Genomic DNA, 14,097 nt, shown 5'->3' with positions numbered 1-14,097 from the left:
TAATGCCGTGGCGTGTTTACATTGTTGCCATGGCTGCCAGCAGGAACTTGCGGCGAATCGGCTGGCTCCACTTTATGTAGAGGAGGTGGGACTACCGGTGACGTCACTTTCCCCTCTACTTCTGCATCCACTGAGATGCTAATAGGAAGACTGCGTGCTGTATATATGAATGGGGATTCCACTCTTTACCTTTATCCGGCCAGGGAATAAGCATGAGGATTACCTTTAGGGGGCGTATCCTACACAGGTGAGACCAATTGTCTATCTCTATACGAGTATTTAACCACTTGCCGACCGCACGCTTATACCGTGCGTCGGCAAAGTGGCAGCTGCAGGACCAGCGACGCAGTACTGCGTCGCCAGCTGCAGGCTGATTAATCAGGAAGCAGCCGCTCGCGCGAGCGGCTGCTTCCTGTCAATTCACGGCGGGGGGCTCCGTGAATAGCCTGCGGCTCGCAGGCTAAATGTAAACACAAGCGGAAATAATCCGCTTTGTTTACATTGTACGGCGCTGCTGCGCAGCAGCGCCGTAAGGCAGATCGGAGATCCCCGGCCAATCAGCGGCCGGGGATCGCCGCCATGTGACAGGGGACGTCCTGTCACTGGCTGCACAGGACGGATAGCGTCCTGTGCAGCCCGGATCACCGGGGGGAGAGGTAGGAGAGGGAGGGGGGTGAATGTCGCCGCGGAGGGGGGCTTTGAGGTGCCCCCCCCCCCCCGCAACTAGCCTGCACGCAGGAGCGATCAGACCCCCCCTGCACATCATCCCCATAGGGGGGAAAAAAGGGGGCGATCTGATCGCTCTGCGTGCACCCTGATCTGTGCTGGGGGCTGCAGAGCCCACCCAGCACAGATCACAACAAACAGCGCTGGTCCTTAAGGGGGGGTAAAGGGTGGGTCCTCAAGTGGTTAATGAGCCCAGCGGGGCGAGCGCTTCAGCTCTGACTTGGGCTGTTTTTGCTGTGGGTGTATGTGGTGGTGGGGGGCTATTTATTATTTTTCATTGTTACGTGCACTTTTTCCTGACGAAGCTCCTTGAATGGAGTGAAACTAGCACTAGTTGAATTGCACTTCACTGTATATATTTCAGCACTCCTCTGTCTTTCTCCCCAGCATAATTTAGTGCCTTCTGTGAAGGGTGTTGGTAATATTTCTATGTAGGCTTATGTGGTTGCGGACCACCTACACGGCTGTGGTTGTCCCAGCACCACATATTGCCCTCACTTACCAACACAGGTTTTTCTATGTGCCCTTTCATTGGGAATAGCTACACCTTGTGCCTGGTCTTACACTATTAGTGGGTACTTGGTAACAGGGGGGATCAGCAAAGACCTTCCTGGAACGGAGCACATATATGCTGACTAGTAAATGGGCTGATTTTTTGTGTGTGGTCTTTTATGACAATACCCACACCATTGATATCTGGCCCTTTCTATTGTCAGTATTCATTTTCGAATTTCTATTACTCTGTTGCCTACAGTCGTTCGACTAACGACAGGCAATCGAGAGTGATTGGACCCTCAGTCATTTTCTTGAGTACGTTAGAGGTTAGGTCCGTTTGGACATCAGTTTGTGAGTTCATTTACCTGTACTAGACTCGGTTTAGTTGTTCTTTTCAATAATGTCATATCTGTAATAGAGATGGCCCGAACGAACGCGAACTTTATGGCGGTTCGACCAACCCCTATACTACATCATTAGGGTCAACTTTGACCCTATACATCACAGTCAGCAGGCACAGGGTAGCCAATCGGGCTACACTCCCTCCTGGAGCCCCACCCCCCTTATAAAAAGCAGGCAGCGTCAGCCATTTCACTCACTCGTGCGGCTGCAGTAATTAGAGAAGGGAGAGGTGCTGCAGAGACATTAGGGAAAGCTTAGTTAGGCTTGTTAGGTTGCTCCTTCTTGCTGATACTTATTGCTAAAAAGCACTCCTCATCCTCAACAGCTTTTTTGAGAGCTAATGTTGTTCTTGTGATATATTTTTTGTGTGTGTGTCCCACAGACACTTGTGTTGCATACAGTATAAAGCCCTGTCAGTCAGTCTTAGCTGCTGGACCTTGGCCCCTTGGTAATTCCTACTGTGCCACTGCCATTCCCAGCACATTCAGTGTCTAACTGTGTGTGTGACAGCTGCACATTTGTAATACCCATCACTGCATATACCTACCTGTTGTTCAGTGCAACCACCTACCTACGTGAGCGCACGCAGTGTGAGCTTTAATACCACCAGTTACTGTACCTGTTCACGGTATCTGTGTGTGTGTGTGTGTGTGTGTGTGTGTGTGTGTGTGTGTGTGTGTGTGTGTGTGTGACAGCTGCACATTTGTAATACCCATCACTGCATATACCTACCTGTTGTTCAGTGCACCCACCTAACTACGTGAGCGCACGCAGTGTGATATTTAATACCACAGTCACTGTACCTGTTCACAGTACCTGTATGTGTGTGTGTGACAGCTGCACATTTGTAATACCCATCACTACATATACCTACCTGTTGTTTAGTGCAACCACCTACCTACGTGAGCGCACGCAGTGTGAAATTTAATACCACCAGTTACTGTACCTGTTCACGGTATCTGTGTGTGTGTGTGTGTGTGTGTGTTTGTGACAGCTGCACATTTGTAATGCCCACCACTGCATATACCTACCTATTGTTCGGTGCCCCCACCTACCTACGTGAGCACATGCAGTGTGATATTTAATACCACCAGTCACTGTACCTGTTCACGGTACCTGTGTGTGTGTGTGTGTGTGTGACAGCTGCACATTTGTAATACCCATCACTGCATATACCTACCTGTTGTTCAGTGCACCCACATACCTACGTGACCGCATGCAGTGTCACTGCACCTGTTCACGGTACCTGTGTTTGACAGCTGCAAATTTGTAATACCAGTCATTGCATAATTGCTCACTGCACCTGTGTGACCGCACGCTGTTTAATATACCAGTCCACGCATACCTGTTAACTGCACCTGTGTGACAGCTGCACATTGTATTGTAATACCAGTCACTGCATACCTTTCACTGCACCTGTGTGACTGCACATTGTATTAGTCAAGTCAGTGCATACCTTTCACTTCACCCCCCCCCCCCCCCCCCCCGATATGGACAAAACAACAGGCAGAGGCAGACCCAGAGGCAGGCCACCCGGCAGGTCTGAGGTCATGCTGGCATGATTTTGTGCGGCCCTGGCCCAAAGTATAGTGCTCAGAAGAAGGCACGTCCCATCAACTACCAAGATTGTCAGGACGTGGTTGACTATTTAACACAGAACACCTCATCTTCCGCAGCCACCAGCGCTACTACAAGCATCACATCAGCTGCATTTGACACTTTGCAGGAGTTATTTGGTGGGGAATTAACTGATTCACAGCCATTATTTTATACAATGTGTATGCCCGCCCACTCTTGTTTATCCCCTGATGACGGCAGCAGCCAAAACTAGTCGGGACAAAAGCGGGCAGCACGGAGCAGGGTCGATTATTGAGGTCCTTAGTACCACATTGAGTGGGAAGCGCTACATGCCTGGGGAGGGTCCTAAGTGGATTAGGACCCTCTGAAAGTGTCACCTTATATCACCTGTACTGACTTTTTTATCCAGAAATAAACTATTTTGATATTATCCACTGAAATCATCCCTGTTTGCTTTGTTTGCACTCTGAGTGCATACAGGTGGCGGAGTGGAAAGATATACATCAAAGAAGGAATATACCTGCTCTGTGAACTGCTATTAAAATATTGATCATTTGGATACAAGGTTTTATCCTAAACAAAGCTGCAACTCTATTCTGCATGTTAAAGTGGGGCGCCACAGTATCTACTTCATTCATAGCCATTATTGTTACAACAAGATGAAGGTGCTAAGCAAGTTACAGCACCTCATATGTCTGAGTTAGGCGACACTATGGATGTAAGGTGTGAGGAGGGGGATGATGAAGTACCTGCTGTTGGTGCAGTTTATGAGGTGTCTGAGGCAAGCGAAGCTGGGGAGGATGATTATGATGATACGGATGCCACGTGGGATCCTAATAGACAAGTTGACCAAGGGGACAGTTCAGAGGGGGAGTCAGAGAGGAGTAGGAGGAGGCGACTTCCTGAAAGAAGCAGGGGGAGCTTGTCATCAGAAACAGCTGGTGGCAGTGTCCGGCACCATGTATCACCACCTATCGACAGCCAGCCAACATGCCCTTCAATGTCAGCTGCTGATGCCACCATAGTGCCATCACCCCAGGGGGGCACAGCGGTTTGGAAATTTTTTAGTGTGTCTGCCTTAGATCAGAGCAATGCCATCTGTTCTCTCTGCCTCCAAATATTGAGCAGTGGAAAGGCCAACAGCCGCGTAGGGACAACTGCCTTATGAAGGCACATGGAGAAAAGGCACAAACTGCAATGGGAAGAGCACCGGAGGAAAAGCAGCACACAAAAGAAAAGCCACCCTCCTTCTCCTCTTCCTCCTTCAGGTGCATCATCTTCAGCCTCTTTCTCCCTTGCACCTTCACAATCACAGCCACCCCTCCTCCACTCCACCTCTCACCTTGAGCGGTTCCTGCTCCTCTGCCCACAGCAGCAGTCAGGTGTCCGTGAGGGAAATCTTTGAGCAGAAGACAATTTCTGCCAGCCACTCCCTTGCCCGGCGTCTGACAGCTGGCTTGGCAGAACTGTTAGCTCGCCAGCTGTTACTATACCAGCTGGTGGACTCTGAGGCTTTCTGTAAATTTGTGGCCATTGGGACACCGCAGTGGAAGATACCAGGCCGCTATTATTTCTCTTAAAAGGCGATACCCAAACTGTACCATGAAGTTGAGAGGCAAGTGGTGTCATCTCTGGCACACAGCGTTGGGTCAAGGGTCCACCTGACCACGGATGCCTGGTCTGCCAAGCACGGTCAGGGCAGGTACATTACTTACACAGCTCATTGGGTCAACCTGGTGACCGCTGGCAAGCAGGGAGTACGTGGCTGTGCAGCGGACCAACTTGTGACACCTCCACAGCTTGCAGGCAGGCCTCCTGACACCTTCTCTCCCCCTGCTACATCCTCTTCGCTGTAGTCATCCTCCTTGGCTGAGTGGCAGTTCAACTCTACTGGTGCTGCGATCTCCTCTCCAGCTACACAGCCCCAGCTCCCCAGGGCCTATGCTGCATGCCAGGTACGACGGTGTCACGCCATCTTAGACATGTCTTGCCTCAAAACGGAGAGTCACACTGGAGCAGCTCTCCTGGCTGCTCTTAACAAACAGGTGGATCAGTGGCTGACCCCACACCAACTGGAGATCGGCAACGTGGTGTGTGACAACGGCAGCAATCTCATTTTGGCTTTAAATTTGGGACAGTTGACACATGTACCCTGCATGGCACATGTGCTGAATCTCATAATTCAGAGATTTATGTCTAAGTACCCAGGCTTACAGGATGTCCTGAAGCAGGCCAGGAAGTTGTGTGGGCATTTCAGGCGGTGTTACACGGCCATGGCACGCTTTGCCGATATTCAGCGGAGAAACAACTTGTCGGTGAGACTCTTGATTTGCGATAGCCGACTCACTGGAATTCGACCCTGCTGATGTTCGACTGCCTGCTACAACAGGAGAAAGCCGTCACCCAGTATCTCTACAACTACAGTAGAAGGACACACTCTGGGGACATGGGGATGTTCTGGCCAAAGAACTGGACACTCATGCGAAATGCCTGCAGGCTCATGCGGCCATTTGAGGAGGTGACAAACATGGTGAGTCGCAGTGAAGGCACCATCAACGACTTGATCCCGTATGCTTTCTTCCTGGAGCGTGCCGTGCGTAGACTGGTGGACGAGTGTGAACAGGAACAGGAAAAGGAGGAAGATTTGTGGGATCAGTTCTCATCAGAACAAGATGTTTCCTCAACACCTGCGGCAGCACAGAGGGGGGAGGAGGAGGAAGAGTCGTGTGGGAAAGAGGAGTCAGACTCAGATGATGAGGAAGGTGGTTTTTTTGGAGGAGGAGGAGGTGGCAGAAGAACAACCGCAGCAGGCGTCGCAGGAGGCTTGTGCTGCTCAACGTTCCCGTGGTATTGTTCGTGGCTGGGGGGAGGAGGAGAACTTACCTGACGTCACTGAGGAAGAGCAAGAGGAGATGGATAGTACGTCTGGATCCAAATTTGTGCAGATGGCATCTTTCATGCTGTCCAGCCTGTTGAGAGACCCCCATATAAAAAAACTCAAGGGGAATGAGCTGTACTGGGTGGTCACGCTACTAGACCCTCGGTATAGGCACAAAGTGGCGGAGATGTTTCCAAATTACCAGAAGGCAGAAAGGATGCAGCACTTGCAGAAAAAGCTGGCAACTATGCTTTACAGTGCGTTTAATGTCACAGCACAACGGAATAAAGGTACCACTGCCAGTAATCCTCCGATTTCCGCGCAGGCGAGGACAAGACGCTTCAGTGATCTCATGGTGATGTCGGACATGCGGACATTCTTTGGCCCAATGCTTCGCCTTAGCCCTTCCGGATCCACCCTCCACCAACGCCTCGACCGACAGGTAGCCGACTACCTGGCCTTAAAGTGAACCTCCAGACTAAAAATCTACTCAGCAGCACTGAAAAGCCTTGGAGTTTCTTTAACAGTTTCACAGCATCAGAACTTTGTTTTTCTTACCCAAGCCTCATTTTTAGCTGCACAGAAGAAAACTGCCCGGGCATTTTTCCCTGATGCTGTGCAAAGCATGATGGGATTTCTGATGTTGTTGTTCTCGTTCTGCTGTTTTGGCGCAAACTTGTTTTTTTACATTTTGAATTTGAGATTTGAAGCCTAGAGCGTGCAGTTGGGAGAGGTGATCAGGACACAGGAAAGTTTAAACTGTGTCTCATGCTCCCTGTCACCTCCTTTCAACCAAAAAGATGGCTGCCCCCATGAAAAAGATGGCTGCCCCCATGAAATCACAAACATTTGCCTGTTGTTTTAAAAAGAGTGGGTAAGAGATTATCTTACCTATCTATTTTAATTAACATAACTAATGTAATTTAATAACAGTATGTTTGTTTAGGCTGAAGTTCCTCTTTAAGTGTGGATGTAGACACTGTGAGCAGCGATGAACCCTTGGACTACTGGGTGCGCAGGCTTGACCTGTGGCCAGAGCTGTCCCAATTTGCCATCCAACTTCTGTCTTGCCCTGTCTCAAGCGTCCTGTCAGAAAGGACCTTCAGCGCAGCTGGAGGCATTGTCACTGAGAAGAGAAGTTGCCTAAGTCACAAAAGTGTTCAGTACCTCACCTTTATCAAAATGAATGAGGCATGGACTTTTGGCGTGTATCCCACTCATCCATGCAAAAACTCAGATGTTAGACTCCTTGAAACAGCTTTTCCATCACTTTTCTGGCCAGAATTAATCACGCTCACATACGCCGCAACATACAATTTGAAGATGCGAATAGGCAGGAAAAATGATATGACAATTGAAAAGGTATTTAGTTTATTTACTTACATTTGGTTTAGATTTCCTTTAACTCTCCCTGCACTGGAAACAATATTAGACTCATATCTGTGCTACTAATGTTCTATTTCTTAGCTGTACTACACATACAATTCATTATATCATAAGTTTATTATCGCTTCATATTCAGTTTTGACCACTAGATGGTAGAAAAGATACATGGTTCCATTGTACTTTTTCTTTTCTTTTCCAGCAAGTTGTACACACAAAATGATGTTATTATGAGACAGATGAACTTAGGCCAGAAACCCCAGTAAGAGCGATTTTCTGAGGGCTTTGCGATTTGAAAATGCTTGCTAATGTAATGTTATGGGTGTGATCCCACTTGCGTGATGTGATTTTATAAAAATCCCCCATAGCATTGCATTAGCAAGAATTTTTTCAAATCACTAGCGATTAGAAATCACTCCTAGTGGGTTTCTGGCCTTAAAGAAAACCTGTAAGATAAAAAGTTCCCGTGGGGGGTACTCACCTCGGGTGGGGGAAGCTTCCCGATCCTATTGAGGCTTCTCCCGTCCTCCTGTGTCCCACGGCAGAGGAGAAAACCCTCCCGGAATGACGAGGGATGTAAATATTAACCTTCCTGGCTCCAGTGCAGGCACAGTATCGGCTCCCTGCTCGTAGATAGGTGGAAATAGCCGATTGATGTCCGGCCGATCTACTGCGCAGGCGCAAGTCTCCTGCGCCTGCGTAGTAGAGTGGGCCCGAAAGTGATCAGCTATATCCGCCTATCTCCGTGCTGAGAGCCGCAACAGCGCCCCCGCTGGAGCCAAGGAAGGTAATTAAATGAAGCTTGTCAGGCTAGTCGAGCCAGGATTGCCGGAGAGTTAAGGGGAGCCAGAGCTGGATTGCCTGCAGCTACAGGGGAGGGGGAAGCCTCATTTGGGCCCTGAGGCTTCCCCCTCCCGAAGGTGAGTACCCCCCAGGGGAACGTTTTTTTTTTGTTACAGAGTCTCTTTAAAGTGTACCAGGGATGAACAATAGTCAAAGTTTTATACATACCTGGTGCTTCATCCAGTCCCATCTGCACGGATCGCTCCTATGCCACCGTAATCAGCCTTCTCCAGCTCTGGTACCCAATCCCGTAACTTCGGCCAGTCGTGGCCACGGCCATTCTGAGCATGCACAGTGCACTCCCTCTGTCTCTCTTTGGCGGAGAATAGTACTGCGCTTGCGCAGTGCTATTATCTGCCGAAGAGAGATGAAGAAAGCGCGCTGCACATGCTCAGACTGGCCGCGGCTGGCTGAAGTTACGGGACCCGGTACCAGAGCTTGAAAAAGCTGAGGACGGCAGTGAGGGAGTGATGCGTGTGGATGGGGCTGGAGGAAGCACCAGGTATGTATAAAACTTTGACTATTGTTAGTCTCTGGTTTCCTTTAAAAGGAACCTAAAGCAAGAGTTACATGAAGGCTGCCATATTTATTTCTTTTTAAACAATACATGTTGCCTGGCAGTCTTGCTGATCTCTTTGGCTGCAGTAGTGTCTGACTGACACAACTGACACAAACATGTGGGAAAAGGGGTTTTGGCTACTAATTGGGTTGCAATTCAATCCTAGGTTAAAGTTTATCTTTAAGTTTGGTACCCTGCCAAACTCAGACTGTTCAAAATGTGTTCAGTCCATACTATTTGTTTTATATATTCCGTCTCTCTGCTGAGATTTAGGTCTTCTGCACATGAATATATAATTAAGGGCCCATTTCCACTATCGCGGTTTCCACCGCGATTCCACAGAGTTTCCCCCGCACATGAATCACACGGGGAAACTCTGCCATAGGGGATGACGGCGCCGCGGCGGAATCACTTGCAGGAGCGATTCGGCCGGAACCTCCCGCAGAATTGGCGGCGGAGGCTGCGAATCCCATAGCCATGCATGGCACGGCTCATGGGATTCGTCTGCGATCCCGCCCACCCGCTCAGTGCCGGTGTGCGTCTGTGAAACGCACGCCGCACTAGTGGAAACGAGCCCTTACTGTTTTTACCAGCTCTTCTTTTGGTGGTTTATTTATCAGGTGTTACCAATGATAGGCTTCCAAGGACATGTTCTAAAGCAATGTTCGCACGTTCTTTTCTATAATCGCCAAACCCTCTATTAAAATGAAAGAGCAAAAACGCACCTTAGTTAAAAAACCTTACGGAAGTCATAAATGATGTGCTTCACAACTTCTAAATGAAATCAGACTGCTCCATAGCGTAAAAACGTCAGGATATTTATTCAAATGCTTTAAAAGTTCTACTTTTAGGAAATAAAAACCATAATCACATATCATCAACTCTGGAACTGGATCCCCTTTCTGCAATGCAGTGTAAGACTGTTCATATTCCCGGGACGTTGCCAGCAGCGCAGTGTCCAGTGGAAAGGATTCACAACATGCATGGGTGTGTGGGCAGACCTGTTCCTGACCTGCCTCCAGCATCATTGCACGTTTCGGCAAACCACGCCTTTTTCAGATAAATGATGTAAGTATAAATGATGTAAGTATAAACTGTAAGTATAAAAACAAAGAGTATGAAAAAGGTTGCTTTTTGCAATAACTTGCAATTGATGTGTTCTTTATCTATGTTCAGGAGGTTAGAGATAGTGTGGAATGGATTGTGACTTATTATAGTATTATTAACCACTTCAGCCTTAAAGTCGTTTGAAACTCCGACATAACATTCAATAAAAATGTGTTTTCCTACTACTTATTACTCATACAGTTATCATATTTGCTTTTGTGCACAAGTAATTTTGTCTGTTTACAAATGACAAGTTTCCAAAGTGTAGTTTATCAGTTAGTGTAGTTTAACATGTTACAGTATACAGTATATAGTTTATATAGTATTACATAGTGAATTTTCTGCACTCCAGTCACGGATTCTCACAGTTTATCAGCATGGGCAGCTCCCTTCCCCCTCAGACAAGCTGAAACTGAGAGAAGAGACCTGTCTGTGAGGGATAAACAAAGCACACACACAGAGCCTGCAGGGGGCGTGCATAACTTCTCCTTATCACAGCAGAGCAGTGCATTCCTCTCTGGGTCGACAAAGCTTGACAAAGAAAAGAAGATTAGATATATTGCAGAGACAGTGCAACTAGAAAAGGCTGCTGTAATACAGACCACATTAGAACAGGTATATGAACTTACAGGATAGAAGAAATAAGGCTGAAAATGTTGTTACAGAGTCTCTTTCAGTGTTTTTTCACCTTATGTATCCTAGCAATTTTTACATTTTAACACTCCTCCCATTCATTCACCAATAACTTTATCACTGCTTATCACAACAAAATGATCTACAGTATATCTTGTTTTTTCCACAATCAACTAGGCTTTCTTTGGGTGGTACATTTTGCTAAGAATTATTTTATTCTAAATGCATTTTAACGGGAATATTAAGAAAAATATGGAAAAAATTTATTATTTCTCAGTTTTTGGGCATTATAGTTTTAAAATAATACATGCTACCGTAATTAAAACCCATGTCTTTTATTTGCCCATTTGTTGAGACTGAAGCCTATTCAAATACTGTATATTCCGGCGTATAAGCCGACCCCCAACTTTTCCAGTTAAAATGTAGAGTTTGGGATATATATTCGCCTTTTAAGACTATCCCTCTTCCAACGCACACCAAATAAAAAAAAAAACATACTGGTGCTACGTATGAACAGATATTGGTGCTTTACTGTATGTGGCACCCAGTATATAACATTATACAGGCGATTGACTGGTTGGATTGGTCAACTCTCCCTAAGCGCATTAGTCAGCACTCCCTGTCTTCCTGTTTATCAGAGCAGTGTAGAGGAATAGATTGCGCTGTGCCCATAAAATACGTCTCTTTCTCCCTTCTGGCCTGCCCTCGTATCCTATTTACCTCCTTCTCTACCTCTCAGATCTCGCACATGTGTGCCTGCGCCGCTTCACTACAGTCCTCAGCAGTGAGATCTGAGAGTCGGTAAAAGGGTAGGGTGTATCACCCGGCATCAATGACACCTGGCGTAGAAGACTACCCCTGACTTTTCAGATGATTTTCAAGGGTTAAAAAGTAGTCTTATACACCTGAATATCATGAATATCCATTTATTTTACCTGCTATCTATGTTAAGCAATGTGCTGGAACATCGCATTCCCGCGGCAGAAAGAGGGCTTTATACCCCCCAAATAACAGGGGCAAAAATCTGGGAGCGCTTCCTGATAGAGGCAGAGCTTTGCGCTGTAGCTCTGCTTCTACTGGAGTCAATCTCCGCTGATCGCTGCCTCTCCCCGCCCCTCTCATTGTTCTTTCACTGAGAGGTGCAGGGAGAGGGAAGATTGACTCCAGTAGTGGCAGAGCTACAGCACAAAGCTCTGCCTCCCTGGGCAGCAAAATCCACAACCTGAAAAGTCATGGCATTTTGTCCCAGTATTTGGGGGGCATAAAGCCCTCGTTCTACTGCAAGAATGCGGCATTTCAGCACTGCTAGCATTGCTTAACATAAATAGCAGGTATAAATAAGTATTTTATTAGGCTTCAGACTCTCTTTAAATTATGTCCCTATCACAATGTATCACCAATATTTTTATTTGGAAATAAAGGTGCATTTTTTCAATTTTGGGTCCATCACAATTTAAAAGCCCATAATTTAAAAAAAAAATAACAGTAATATACCCTCTTGACACACATATTAAAAAAAATCAGTCCCTAAGGTAACTATTTATGTATTTTTTTAAATTGTCTTTTTTTTTTAAATGCAAAATATGTATTTGGGTACAATAATGGGAGTACAATGGGAAAGTGTGGGAGGGAAGGAGTTAGTTTTAAATGAAAATGTGGGTCTGGTTTTTTTTTCTTTAAATTGTATGTACGGTAGGTGTAATTTTACTATTTGGCCACAAGATGTCTTCATACATTTTCTTTCCTGCACAAGCTACTTACAAGCTAAACAATGACGCAGGCATCTCATTGATGCCACAATCATTGACATGGGGACCTAGATTAATTAATTGCATTCCAATTCATTGATCTCAGCGCTAACCGGCAGCGGCGAGAACGAGCTCGGAAGAGCAAGCAGGAGCGTGCACAGCAGCAATTGTGGTGGAGTGTGTATATCTACGCCCCTGAGGTTTAGATGAATTTTTGGGGGGCATAGATATACTGTACCAGGAGCATTAAGTGGTTAAGGAAAACGAAAGTCTCTTTACTGCATGTGTTGCTGTCACTTACTGTAGGTAGTTAAAATCTGACAGTTCTGACAGGTTTTGGACTAGTCCATCTCTCCATGAGGGATTCTCAGTTATTTGTTTATTTACAAAAGCACTTAATGAACTGCAGTTACTCAGTCCAACTGCCAAATTAGTAGGGAAGTTTGCTGACATCTTTGTATAGATTCTTTCCAGGCAGTGTTTTTGTAAAGAATAAAGGAAATACTGAGAATCCCCCATGAGGAGATGGACTAGTCCAAAATCTGTCCGCTTTTACTATCTACTGTAAGTGACAGCAACATAAGAAAAAAATATGTATGTAAGTAAGAAATTGATAGAAGATTGATAAAGAGCATTTATGTGTAAAATGCCTAATCAACAGCTGAAAGAAGAATTGATTGATAGAGACACCTGGCATGCAGAAGTACATAAGGTTACAGTTAATGAGGAGGAGAGGAAAAACATAAGGGGCTTGATTCACTGAAAGGTGATAACTCATATCACAACCGTTTTTGTGCACATTTTCACATTCGCGCGCGATCGCGAATTTGCGCACGCAAACGATACAGTTTTTGCGCACAAAGGCGAATTTTCATGTGCAAACGCGATAATGCGCGTGCAAACGGCCGTGATATGAGTTATCACCTTTTAATGAATCAAGCCCATTGCTTGTCACTGTAGATGTGAAATTCACCATAAGATACCTTTGCGCCTGACTGTACTACAGTGCATCCCAATGGACACAGAGTGATCCAAGCCTTATTTTACCTTTGATTTCTGCCTCTAGACATAGGTGCTATAATGCACAGAAAAATGGCACTACAATAGGCAAGTTGGCATAGTAAGCAATGTTTTTTGTTTTTTTTTATAACTATTATTGCTGGCCTAGTGTAACATTTTTCATCATTACATTCTACACATTCTGCACCCAGATAGAAGTTATTATTATCAAGTACTTCTTGTTGTGTGTAATGTCTCAAGCAGTGGCATACCTAGGGTATGTGACACCCAGTACAGCCTCCCCCCTTCATCCATTTTTAAGGGGGGGTTGAGCAAGGTGATGTGCTAGCGGTAACTTCCCATTTGACATCCCTGGTGGTCTGGTGGCACCCCCCTGATCCCATATACTGTAGCTTTACTGGTGATCTAGTGGTATCCATGGTGAGGGGGACTGACATCATTCCTTCCACCCGTCCATAAGAGGCCAGAGCCATCCAATATGGAAGTGGATAAATAAAAGCAGGACCATTTGCTTTTTAAATAAACCATGGATTATAAAATATATGGTGTGTTTATTTCTGTACTAGTGACCTTAGCCCATCTAGGTCTGTCTTTGCCGCCATATGTGCGTGCCCACACCCACCTGCCGCACGCGCACCTGGCCCGCCCCCTGGCCCGTCCTGCTCCTGTCCCAGGCTGCCGTAGCGCAAACGCAGGGATACACACACACACACACAGGGACAGGA

The sequence above is a fragment of the Hyperolius riggenbachi genome, chromosome 5 (assembly GCF_040937935.1).
Source record: "Hyperolius riggenbachi isolate aHypRig1 chromosome 5, aHypRig1.pri, whole genome shotgun sequence".
Lineage (NCBI taxonomy): Eukaryota > Metazoa > Chordata > Amphibia > Anura > Hyperoliidae > Hyperolius > Hyperolius riggenbachi.
Note: the sequence above shows the minus strand (reverse complement) of the source record.